We start from the raw sequence: 13,509 nt of genomic DNA, 5'->3' as shown, positions 1-13,509 counted from the left end.
TTTCTTTTATGTCGTCTAGCATAAGGTTCCTGTCCTCCTGCTGCAGGAGTTTCAGAGGAAGGGGCACAGCTTGTTATTATTCTACTTTCAGGCAATTCTGAAAGTCTGAGCATAAGGTCTGTATAAGAATCTCCTTCTTGAACAAAGATGTAGGACTATAGCTTGCACAGACCTACTCCTACACATACTGTCATTACAGTAGAAATGCAGCATGCTTGTAAGGAATGCAGGAGAGCATAATTTGCATTAATTGCATACTTCCCATTTATATCTATTTTGTCAGTTGAATGTGAAATAGATTTCCTAATATTGGTTTCCAGTCCCTCATGAGTATTATTTGGTATAGTTCAGAAAGATTTTCACTCCATCCACAGTTTATGGCCCTCGTTAAAAGTTTGCGGGTACCATGCCAGTGATTCCATGGATCCGGTTTCCGGCAGCCGGCAGCTGCAACCACGGAATCACTGGCACATTAAAATATTGTGGGCAAGCGCATTCCAGCAATGCCTTGAACCGGTGCACCTGGCATGATGGAAACACTGCCAAAGCCTGCTGAAATCGGTGGCACCGCCAGCATCAATTTACAGCATGACACTCACGGAAACACTGACAGTGGTAACTCTGGCACCAGAAACAACGTCACCGACCGGAACTGGAAGCTTGCCGGTGGCCATTTTGGAAAACACAATCACTTAATATCACCCACTTACTGTAGCCATCCAGACATGCAGTCACTGGAATTGCGCCAGCAGGCATGGCATATAGGATCCCAAAATACAGCAGTAGGAGCCATGCTTCACCAAGCAGGAGTTTACCATCCTAACACACAGCATTGTGGAGCATGTTGCATATCTGTTTGCCACGGACCACCAGCGCAGTACACAGCACAGGACAAAATCCAGCAGAAGGTGTTAGCCCTGGGAACCATCCTCTGTGCAGAACACCACTACACAAGTGGTGGAATGACCTCTGCCTGAGTGTCTGTAACCTGCTGTCGGCCCACCGCAAGGATTGCCTAGCGACTGGCCATGGGATCACCTCACCAATCAAACTAATGCCATGGGATGAGAAATGCAGCAGTGTGCTGCACCTTGAGGGGATAGAGGGAGTCAGAGCAGTGGAGGCTGGCAGAGGGACATCTGGAGAGGGCGGTGAGTGCAACGTGAAACACCAAAACAATGACAGGGTGCATGAAAATGTAGCACACAACACACAGACACATGTCCACCTGCATGACAACACACTACATCCAGCCCATACAGTGGCCAATGAACCATGGCCATTGGCTAAGGGCGCACACACATTCCCCATTCCAAACACACATACGCCCACATGAGTATGGGTCATGTGCAGACACTGACAACATGAGAAGTAACATATACAGGAGGCACACACCTTCCAAGTCAGAATGCATGCACCACAGGCAATTGGCCCCCATACCACACTCACATGCATGCATGCATCCAAATTGCCCTGATGTACCTGACACTGGCATGATTGACCAAATGGCTACCTGTCAGACTGATACCCCCAAGTGCAATAGTGCACTTCCCACCCCTCCACCTCACTCCCCCACCTGTGGCATCCCTCATGGCAACATCCAACCCCAATGGCTCCCCAACACCTACATTGAACCTCTGGCCCACTTTATCAACACCATTGCATCCCACTCCCACTGATATACTGATGACACACTACCCACCTATAGGCTCCCATCCTGCACTGCCTCTCCATCTCCTCTCAAACAAGACTGCCTGACTTCCAATCATGCAAAGTGCCCTGCCGATTTTCCCTTCCTTAATTCCAGCAAGGCAGAGAAGCCCGTCATCATGATGGCTGTACTCTATCACCCACCCACTCCCTGGCCATCCTCCATGAGCCCCCTCCCCACTCCGCCCTGAGAGACCACAGACCCTGTTGACACCTTTGACCCATCCCACTTCTCGCATCCGCACATTACAAACCAAGGCAAGACGGCAGACTCACAGCACCACCACCTTAGAGGCACCTCTCCTACTTCACTTTCCTCTAGAACCCTAATGTCTCCAGAGCACTGGTTCCTGCTAGATATGACTACAGCAACATCCCTCCCTCATTGTACCTCTTGCCTCCCTTTGCCCCTTCATACTTATCCAGAATAGTGCTGTGTGAATCAAACTAAGCCTCAAGCCCTGGGACCGCTTAATTCCAGCCCTGGAATACATCCATAACCTGTGTCCGCAAGCTTCAATACATAGATCTCATACCTCATACACAAGGCTGTCTGGTGACTGGCCCCCATGAGTCACACTGGTGTCAGCCCATCCATGACCAGTCCTACCCAGCATCCCTCACAGGCACTATGGCACTCCTTCCCTGGATCAGCCAGAATCTGGGCCACGCCATCCGTCGCACTGTACTCCATTCACTCATTTTACCCCATGCACCTGCCGCTGTGGCTCACACCCCCTGCACTACACCCCCTCCTATCCCGGTACCCTCACCCCACCTCCACTACACAACATTGTGCCCTCCACTTACACAGTAACAAAGGCACAAGGCCAGTACGGCCGTATGTCCTGATTTGTCCTCCCATGTCGATAACCATCTTGCTTGTGATGCCTGGCAACACTTGTAAAAATGCGCCATGCCTTTTGGAAATGCATGAACTCTAGACACTATGCACAGGCATCATCCCACAAGCTGTTGGAACTGCATGCAGTAACGCCACAGGATGGCACAGAGGTGATTAACGGCATGCCCAACTCGCACCACAGGCACGCCATCTGACAATGATTAGGGTGGACTGAGCACCTCATAGACAGCCACACAGAGGAGGAGAGTGATGTCATGGCACACCAGTTCCAAGGCAATGCCAGCACCTGCCATGCATGAGACAGGCACATTGAATCTGCCACCTGACCCTGCAGCTATTCCTGCTGTCCCTACAGAGGATCAGCTTGCACCCCCTGCAGCACCTCCAGCTGCCTCTACAGAGGCGCCACCTGGACATCCATTCCCCCACCCCACTAGCCCCCCATGTACAGGGGCACATTTACAGATGACAATGCAAGGCAGGAGGCTGAGGAGACAACCAAGGACATTCAAGCACACCCCCTACCAACGTCCCTCATTCAGCCCCTCCAGCATCCACAGCCCATCTCCACCACCCATCCTCAGGATAAGAGACATGGATGCATGCCTACGCCACATCAAGGAATGGCGTGACCAGGTGGCAGGACTCATGCACCAGCACCTGGAGGAGACCAGGTCGATGTAGGAGCAGAACGGATTGATCCAGGAGAGTGTGTAGACCACCGGCCAGCACCATGCACATGCCCTGAGTGTCCTGGGCCGGTCATCATGAACAATGGTCCTGCTCGCACAGAGGGTCTGGGAGGGGACCAAAGCCATCTTGGCTCTGGCTGAGACGCTCACCCTTTCCCTGGAGGCAGCATTAGAGCACATGGACATGGCAGGTTCAGACCTACGCTCAACAATCACCACACCTGCCAGCTCACAACAGAGAAGCCAGAGGCGCTGATCCCTGCACCTGTCAGTCTTTCAACAAAAGGGCATGTCAGGTATGAAAAAGTCATGGACACAGAAGTGAGCCATGCACAGACATCAATTGACACTGATGCTTACTAGGGGGGTGTTGTTGGGATGGTGTGTTCAGGAGGGTCTGTTGGGAAGGGCCAGTCAGGGGACTAGTGGGGGGGTAATAAAGGGGGGTATTGTGGGGGACATAGTTTGGGGGGTACAGTTGGGGGGATACTGGGGAGGGTCATTGGGGGGAATAGTAGGGGTGAGTGGAAGGGGTGGTGCACCACACGTTTCTTGTTGTTTGTTAATGCACAAATACACATGGTTCTGCATATTAATTCACGTCCTGATATTCAATTTTTGTGGTAGAGTACTTTATTTGTGTTCAGATACACATGCAGTGTGTGCCATGGGTTGTGTGCAGGTGCGGAGTGCTTAGAAATAGTTCTGTATGAGTTCCTGGCAGGTTGCAGACCCATCCATGTCATCCCTTTGGTGCCGTTGTCACATATCTGCAGCTGCATTCACTTCTCTGTCATCTTCATCGTCCACCAGAGGCATGCCCATGTCCCGGGGCAGGGGAATGTTGCACCTGATGCACATATTGTTCAACATGGCACAGGCCAGTACTATGTTTGCCACTTTCACTGGCCTGTACATCTGGAGCGGTGAAGGCAACAAAACGGTGCCTTCTAAAGTCCAAAGGTCTGCTCAATTGTTGCCCTTGTTCTGATGTGCACACAGTTGTACGCTGTTTCCTGGTGGCTCTGTGGGTGTCTAACAGGGATCATCATCCATGGTAGTAAGGGGTAGTCAGAATCACCTGCATGCAAAGGGGCACAGGTAGGGCCATGTCATTGAGGGGACTGGGCAGTCTATGCATGTTGGGATGTGTGACACATGCATCTGGGTCTGAGTGCTTGGGGCCCATCAATCACCTTGTTGCACCCTGTGACAGGTAATGCTGGTCAGGACAAGTTTAGGATCAGACTCACAAGGCTGGGTTGGTGGTGGTGGGTGGGGCATAGTCAGGATATGCTGTGCTTTGTGACATGAGAGCGATGCATTCTGGTACCTGTGGTGAATTACATGTGCCTGTCCATCGGTGCCTAGATTGTGCTGGTGTGTCCTTCTGTGTACTCATGTGGTATGTGCCAGTCATGGGCACACACTTTTACATGCAGATTTTCTGCCTCAATTTGGATGGGCCATACATTGGTGACAGTGAACATTCCCCCATATCCCAGTACACATGCAATGTGCTGTGTGTTATCCTTTGACTCACCCAATAGCCAGGACCGCTGTCCACTGTATCATTCCTTATACCCAGGAAGCGTGCTATTGTCCAGGCTAATGAGTCAACTGCTGATCCAGGAAAGCATGTGCAGCAGTTTATGATTGTCATGTTGTGCATCACAGACAACTTGCACATTCATTGAGTGGTAAAGCTTTCTGTTCCAATACACCTCCTCTGTGGTGTGGCCAGACACTAGCTCAATGTGTGTGCAATCAGTGCTCCCAATACATGAGGCATGCCCACAAGGGCATGGAAGCAGACCTTGGTCGCATTCACTTGGGCCTGTGTCATTGGGAGTGCGATGTGCTGGGACACATAATGCAGGAGGGCATCCAGGACCTGCACAAGCACTTTTGAAAATCTTGGCTGGAAGATGCCATGCAGCTCCCCAACTGTGTGCTGGAATGTGCCTGTGGCAAGGAAATGCAGCACACACACCACCTTCAACAGGGCGGTGGGAGGTGTGGCAGTCCAGATGCCAATGACACTCTGGATGTCAACCTGGATGAGGTCAACTTTTGCGAGGATGGATGATCTGTTCAGGCGGTAAGGTGTGTGGGTCTGCATGTCAGCCAGGGAGCAGGGTGAGTCCCTTGTGCAGGGTATGGGTGCCTGCCTCCGGGGCACTTCTGGCTGCCCATTGTTCCTCTGCATGCTCCTCTTCTGCCTCGTCCTCCTCTGTCTGTCGGCCTGTTGCCACTATTGGACCTCCTGCTCAGAGAGTTGCATTCCTGCACGCCCATGACTGCTGCTCAGAGTGGCAGCATGGGTGTGTTGGAAGGTGTGTGTGGTGTGGTCCTTTCTAGCAGTCCTTGTGCTCATTGTGTGCAGTGGAGTCAATTGGGTGCACCTTTGGCCTCTTCCTGCACACCTGTATCTGGTTATCGCCTGCTCCACGGTGCAGCGGTTTCTGGCACGGTTTTCCCAGTGGCACCGGCTTTTTTGTGCTGGTGATTCGGGGAAGTCAGCTGTTGTAATGCTGCCTTCTTTCCGTGGTGCCAGAGTTTCCAGCACTGTTTCACGGGTGTCCCGCAGTTTCCTTTACCTGTGCTACCGACAACAGTAGCAAGGTGTACACTGGTACACTGTTGTTGGTGGCATCTACCTCGCATAGGGCGGCAGTCCAGAACGTGTGCCGGTAATTGGAATTGCTGGTGCGTGATTTCCAGAATGCCACACTTGTATTGAGGGACCATATATATATATATATATGTATATATAACACGGCCCACGGTAGCGGCCGTGCAGTTATGGTTAAGTTGTTCATTGCTCATCTCATAGGAAGAGCACTTTTTGGGTGGCTTATAACTTCGCTCCCCCTGGACGATTCCTCATCAAACTTTGCAAAAAAAGTATAAGGGCCGCTTTGGATTTCTTTGGCAAGTTTGGTGATGTTTCATCAAGGGGGGACAAAGTTATAGGGGTGTCCCACATTTGTATTTCTCCATAGACTGAATGGAAAGAAACTTTGCTCATGCCTGCAGTCCAAACAGCTGGATGGATTTCCATCAAATTTGCGTCAGGAGCAGCGGCATGGTCCTGAATGCGTGCTTTGGTAAACTTGGTGAAAATCCATTCAGTAGTTTTTTTTAAAACAGGCAACATGTTGGTGCAGAAAAGTTAGTGATATCTGAACTCGCTCCGTAGACTCACTTCCCTGTTCGTTCTGCGGACAGGACTCCGATTGGCTAGAAAGGCAACATAATGTCTGTGGACATATGACGTGCTCGCCGATTGGCTGGAGGGAAGAGTGAGGGGTGTCACTTTTTTTCCGATGTGCCCACCTTGTTGGATGCACGGATATACGCAGATAGCGCGGTGGTGAACAGGACCAAAACCCCATTTTGGGGAGTGTGCTGGGGGGGAGATGGGCTGGAGAGGGTGGGGGAGTGAAAGATGGGTTAAATGCTGTATTTGTTTAGGTGGAAGAAGGCTGTGCTGTAATCGCAGTGTTGGTCATGCATGGTCAGAAGCCCGGGCAAGCAGCTTATGTGGTGACTGCAAGTAGGATTCGTTAGGGTGGGGGAGTGGTATGTAAATGATATGAGGAAGGTTATAGAAGTGGAGAGGGCTTCAGGTGGCTAGATTATGTGTCTGTGTTGTAGTTAGTGTATAGATTGTTGGGTGCAGTGGTGTGTTATGTTGTGTTCATTGTGACCAGCTATTACAGTCTTAGGTGCATGTGTGGATATGATGCACTGAAGCGTCTAGTGGTGTGCTCACTTGTTACAGTACTGTAAAGGTATGTGTGGAAAAGTGTGGCAGGTCTTAGTTGGTTGGCTTATCGGTCAGAAGAGTGTTATGACTAGTTTCATGAGCTTAAATGCTGTGTGTACTGTAATAGACAGACCTTCAAGTGAATGCCTTATGTTTTTGGGTTGTGGCCACTGGGCAGATTGTTGGGTATTTTATTATGTTAGGATGTATTGCTTTTGGGTACTTACTACTGGGTGGAGAGGGCATGTATTGAAGAGTTTTTGCATTAGCTGCAAGTACTGCAATAGTATGTCCAGTGAAGCAGATAGGGTTTGAGGTGGCTGTGTTATGTTTTTGGGTTGTGGTAAGTGGGCAGGTGTTTGCATGCATTGCTGTGTTATGCTGCAGTGGTTGTGGCCAGGGCCTAGAGTCTTGGGTGCATGGCAGGAGGCCATTTGCCAGAGGCCATGCACCCACTACAGCTTCCGGACATGCACTTAAGACTCTAGTCCCTGGCCACAACCACTGCAGCATAACACAGCCATGCATGCAAACATTTCGATAGTGACATGTGGATTGCATAGGGGGTGTGTACTGAAGAGTTTGTCCACTGTCTGCAAGTAGTTTAATAGTATTTGTAGAAAAGTGTACAGGGTGTGTGGCATTTGGTTTGTTGGACTGTGTTCAGAATGTTGGGTGTATGATATTCTATGCCTGGGTACAACTATTGCAGTATAAAACAGGTATGCATTGAATGTTGCAACACCAATCATTGTACACTTACTGTTTGCATTGTTGAGGCTGTATGCAGTACTTTGCATGGTATGTGAAAATGTAGCAGAAATCGTTTTTTCATTCTCTGTGATTGAAAAAAGGATCACATGTTAGGGTAGGTACTTTGTAATGTGTTATTGCATTGCGTAGCAGACATTTGTGTACTTTGTGGACCCTCATAGTTAGTATGTCACAAGTACTATGCTTCAAACCAGTTTACTGTGCATTATTGAACAATCTATGGGTCTGTGGAAAAAAAGCAGGATTAAAAAAAAACTTTCTACATTTATTTGTTGTTATATGGCACAGACTTTTTGATGGTCTATTGTAGTAGGAGGAATTGAAAAGGTGTATGGTTTTTGGTTTGGAAGTGGTGGTACTATTGTTGCAGTTATTTTCCAGTTGGCATATTCTAATTGTTTATTTGTTAGTGCCTTTTAGCAGTATTCATGTATGTGTTTGGTTGTTGATCTTTTGTAAGTACTGTGGTATTGCGCAATAATGTTGCAGAATTTTGGGGGCATTTAGTTACCTCTTGGTGTATTCTAACTGTTGATAGTTTTGCAGTTGTTCAGGGTATGTTTATACGTAATAGGTGTTGCAGGGTTTCCTTAGAACATCTTATATTGCAGTATTTTGGTTGCAGTCAGATACCAGTTGGCGTATTCTAACTGTTTACAGTTTTTCACTTCTGCAGGGTATGTTTTCACGCAAGTTTTTTCTTGTTGGTGGATGCACATTTTCACTGTTAGAAAGCTGTTGCCTTATTCTAACATTTGTGGTTATAAAGGTTATTGAGGACAGTTTGTAGATTCTCATACTCAAATTAGTGAATACATTTTGATTTCAAGAATATTAAGTAAGCGTTTGCAAGATTTGCTGGTAATCTCTGTTTCAGAGTAATGCAAGTATCATTACAGTTGAACCATCCACATTTCATTTTGATGTATACAGTATAGTGAACTGCATTGGTTGTGGCTCCTGTGTGGTAGATTATACCTACTGTTGTGAAGGTTTACTTGCCAAGTGGTACTTGTCCATGTGTGAAGCTATCAGCTTGCAGTTGTTTTTGGTACCATCTGCATTGTAACACAAAAGCATTACTATTACGTATTTGCGATGTGACTGTATTTGTAATGTAGAATGATTAGCGGAATTGCAAGTAGTACATAATATGCCATGGTTTGCATTTTTTACGAGCTGATGAAATTAAATGGATTCACAGCCAGGTATGGATACATGCACAAAGCGCTTGTTAGGGACTTGTTTATTCATTACATGGTTGCAGAGAGTACATGTATATTTCCATATGTATGAAATCTGGAAGATTTCATTTATAGGTATGTTTTTGTTTTACAGTACTTGTAATAAATACATTGGACATTCTTGTGGATCTTCTTGTGTCTTTATAGTGAATCTCACCATTCCTGCACAGTAGTCCAATTCCTGCTTTATTCGAGAAACACTGTAAGTGTTGTCAGGATTGTTTGTTGCATTTCTGTGAAGGACTAACATTTGCAAATGCAATTGGTCTGTGCCGTTTAAGTAAATGTTTTCAACAATTGGTGGCAATTGGAATAGAACATTGATTGCTACTTTTGCATAGCAATTACCGCAAGTTGTTTCGGAAAATGTGAATGGACCAGCCAGTCATGTGCCTGAGTTATTTGATGGAAGTGCAAGTAGTTTCTTTGAAGAGGTAGTTGCCTTTGTTTGTGCAGTTGGTTATGCATTTATTTTTCATTAGATCCTTCTTTGGTTGTGTTAATTGATGAAGTACCAGCTGTTTTTAATTTCATTGGAGGTACTGTTGTGAGATCATATATAAATTGAGTCTGCACTAGTTTTCTCTTACAAAGTTTCCGTTTTTGAGGAACAGGGTGCATTTTGAGATGGGGGTGTGTAGAGTGCACATAGTCTATTGTACTTTACAATGCAAGGAATATCAGCGTTGACTTTACTTGCATCAAAATTGACTAGAAATAGTCCTTCAAGAGTACGCAGGCGTGACAGTGCTAGGTAACTCATGCCTTCTTTAAAGACTGTGCTGCCAATATCAATCAATGCTTCAACTAGGGTTAGACCTTGTGATTTATGAATGGTGACTGCGTATGCTCGAGACAGAGAAAACTGTACTCTGCGTATATAAATGTAAGAAGGAATCGAGCTGTTGAGCGTCCTAATCATTTTAACTTCTGAAAGTTTATCAAAGTGAACATTGAGTCATTGGTATGTTTGGAAGCCAGCAACTGTACCAAGTGCTCCATTAACTAATCCTTGCTCCACTTCAAGGTCATGCTTTAGCATCACTGTACAGTTTAAACACAATGTTAACATTTTCTCTAAACCAGTTGTGTTAGAGATAGAGGGGGTAATTCATGGAATCAAGCGCCGAAGTGGCGCACGCGGCTGGCGCACAGAGTGCGCGTGCGCCAGCGTGCGCCAGCCACGTGTGCCAAAACCCATTTTCATGCACAGCGTATTCATGGATACTCACATCCATAACCAGCCATGGCGCAGAGTGGTGCAGTGACCCTACAGCAGTGCCAGTTATGCCCCCAACCCCGCCCCATGCGCCAAAAACATTGCACAAATCCCCTACATGGTGCAAAGGCCAGTGGACCAGCATACAGCCCCCAACCACAAAAATGTGCTAAAAACGTCACTCAGCCTTCACGAGCCAGCAAAATCGCGTATAAAACTCCCAGCGCACCCCTGGAATACGAGTATCCCGCTCGCGCCAGCAAAAGTGTGTGTAAAACTCCCCGCGCACCTCCAGAATACACGTACCCTGCTCGCGTGTAAGGTAAAAGTCCCCACGCACCTCCGGAATACCCGTACCCCCCTTGCGCGCCTGTGAAACTCCCTGCGCACACCTCGGAATACGCGTACCCCGCTCGTGCCAGGCCAATCACGTGTAAAACTCCCCACGCACCTCCAGAATACGTGTACCCGGCTCGCACCAGGCCAATCATGTGTAAAACTCCCCATTCACCCCCGGAATACCCGCACACCGCTCACGCCAGGCCTATCGCATGTAAAACTCCACACGCACCCCCGGAATACACGTACTCATCTCACGCCAGGCCAATCACATGTGAAACTCCATGCGCACCCCCGGAATACACGTACTCTGCTTGTGCCAGGCCAAACGCATGTAAAACTCCACACGCACGCCCAGAATACACGTACGCCACTCGCGGAATACGCATATTTATTTATTTATTTATTTAAATTTGTGTAGCGCGCAAGCAGCCCGGGGGCATTGAGTTGCTGTTACTTGTAAGAGCTTAGTTACAGAGGTAAAGGCATGGTATCAGTCATTGGCACCTTATAAATTAATACAGAAATCAATACAGAAATAGTTCCATCATTACAAACTTATGTAATTTGTATTACAACTTATGCAGTGGGTCATATGTTGAGAATTCAAGCTGTTACGAGGGACCTTATGAGAATATGATGGTTTTCATTGCTTTACAGAAAGCGTACCCCGCTCGCTGCAGCCAAAACGTGTGGAAATCAACTTACGCACCCCCTTCAATACGCGTACTCCACCTGTGCCAGGAGAATTGCGTGGAAAATGTCCCCACTGTGGTGTGGGCTGCCTGCGGGTCATGGTCTGGGGTGAGGGGCTGCCTGCGGGGCATGGGTAGGGTGGATGGGCCGCATGGCGGGAGTGGGTACGCATAGTCCGGGGGTGCAGGATGTTTTACACATGATTGGCCTTGCACAAGCGGGGTACGTGTATTCCGGTGGTGTGCATGGAGTTTCACACATGATTGGCCTGGCACGAGTGGGGTATGCATATTCCAGGGGTGTGCGTGGAGTTTCACATGCAATTGGCCTGGTGTGAGTGTGGCACGCATATTCCGGGGTGCACATGGAGTTTTATACGTGATTTGGCAGTCTGGGCCTTCCTGGGTGTGCCCCTGACCCCACCCCACGCCCCACAAGCAGCCCACACCACAGGGGAACACCCTACACCCCTGGGCATGCCCCACAGTCAGCCCATCACCCCTTGGCATGTCCGCAGGCAGCCTACATGGCACCATGCACTTGGGAGCCCTGACACATGTTCCCCCACCCCATCCCCATTGACAGCAACCTGCCAGCAGGCCCTGACTCGTGTCCCCCACCCCACCCCCATTGACGGCAACCTGCCAGCAGGCCCCGACTCATGTCCCCCAACCCACCCCAATTACGGCAACCTGCCAGCAGGCCCCAACTAATGTCCCCCCAAACACCATGTCATAACTATACAGACCCATGTCCCTAATGCCAACCCAAATCCCATCCCCCCAACCCCCAGTGCAAACACCCAACGATCCCCTGCACCCACTCCATAGTAAATTACCCATTCCATGATAGTCTGAAAAGATCCAGCATGCCCGTCGAACGGGAAATCATATCATGCTTCCTTTATTGTATATATTGGCCAAAGCCCAGTCGCTCTGCAAAGAAATCCGCGTTGCAAGGTTCTGACCTTAGATCAATTTAGCCACCATTTTGGGTTCATCCGTCATTTTGATTCTCACTCCAAAGTCACCCTGTGTTCTAAAATGGTGGACAGTGTTCTTCTGTTTGTAACATGGCTGTCCTGACCTCTGTATATGAGTTCATGCTTAAACTGCCCGTAGTCCAAATGTTAGGGTCATGCAATGAGACCTTGTCCTTCGTTGACCTATGGATAGAGGATTACCTGTGCCAACAATACTAATCCATGAACATATATTAAGCCCAATACTGTTCGAATGCTAAATGTGAACACTTGCTTGACTACATTGTATAGAATATGAACGAAAGCTTAATGTAGAATCCAAAGACACACTGTTGCTATTGTAACCTATTGGAGTATGGTGGAGAGGGATAATCCATAAATGTATAGGTGCATAAATTAGGAGCGAACTCGGCATGAACCCCTAGCCTGAGCAATGGTTAACCTGCAAATGAGCAGGACATCACGTTTAGAATTGTATAAAAGGTACGAACATTCTGATGTACAGCCCCACTCACTTCACACACCGAACAGGGCTGGTATTCGCTGTGTTGTACTGAGGGCCTGATAGCTATCTGTTGCTTTGTCCTTTGAAAACTGTTCAGTTACTTTGAATAAAGATCTGTGTATCTTTATAGCCCACGTTTGGTGTATTTCCTTTTGAGGGTACTCAGCCTCGATATTTTCTTCTGCTTTTACAGATGGCACCCGAATAGGGACCCTCAAGATTAATGCCAGCTCGTTGAAGGTTGATGCGGCTATCGGACCGGGATCAGACGGTGTAAAGGGGGCCCCTTTCCTGAATGAGAAGCGAGTCCTCAGCAGTTCTGCACCACCGATCCCTGGACGTTGAGCGCGTGGTCTGAGTCGGCATCTTGACAAGGGTCCTTATATCGAGGCGGGCAGATTTGTCAAAATCACCAAACACGAGGTAAACTTTGTTAGAAAATTTTGAAATACGATTGTACCTCCTTAGGATTGATCAGGTGAGTCGTGACCCGATTCTTAAGTATCCTGATAATTTGTTTTGGCGTATTGCACTCGTGAGTTCAATTATTGACCATGTAACACCAGTATTCTGATATGCCTGGGACATTGTCTGCCTGCTTCAGGGCGTTATTCCGCAGTGACAGACTTTCTTTGTAATTGGGCCGACTGCCACCAATGGAGGGGTCGCCGGCTTGTACTATGTACTGTAAGCACGGCATTGGTAGTATAA

Source organism: Ambystoma mexicanum, chromosome 4q (assembly GCF_040938575.1).
Source record: "Ambystoma mexicanum isolate Mex_15411 chromosome 4q, UKY_AmexF1_1, whole genome shotgun sequence".
NCBI classification, from domain to species: Eukaryota; Metazoa; Chordata; class Amphibia; order Caudata; family Ambystomatidae; genus Ambystoma; species Ambystoma mexicanum.
The sequence above is the reverse complement of the archived record's forward strand: the minus strand, read 5'-3'. Positions refer to the sequence as shown.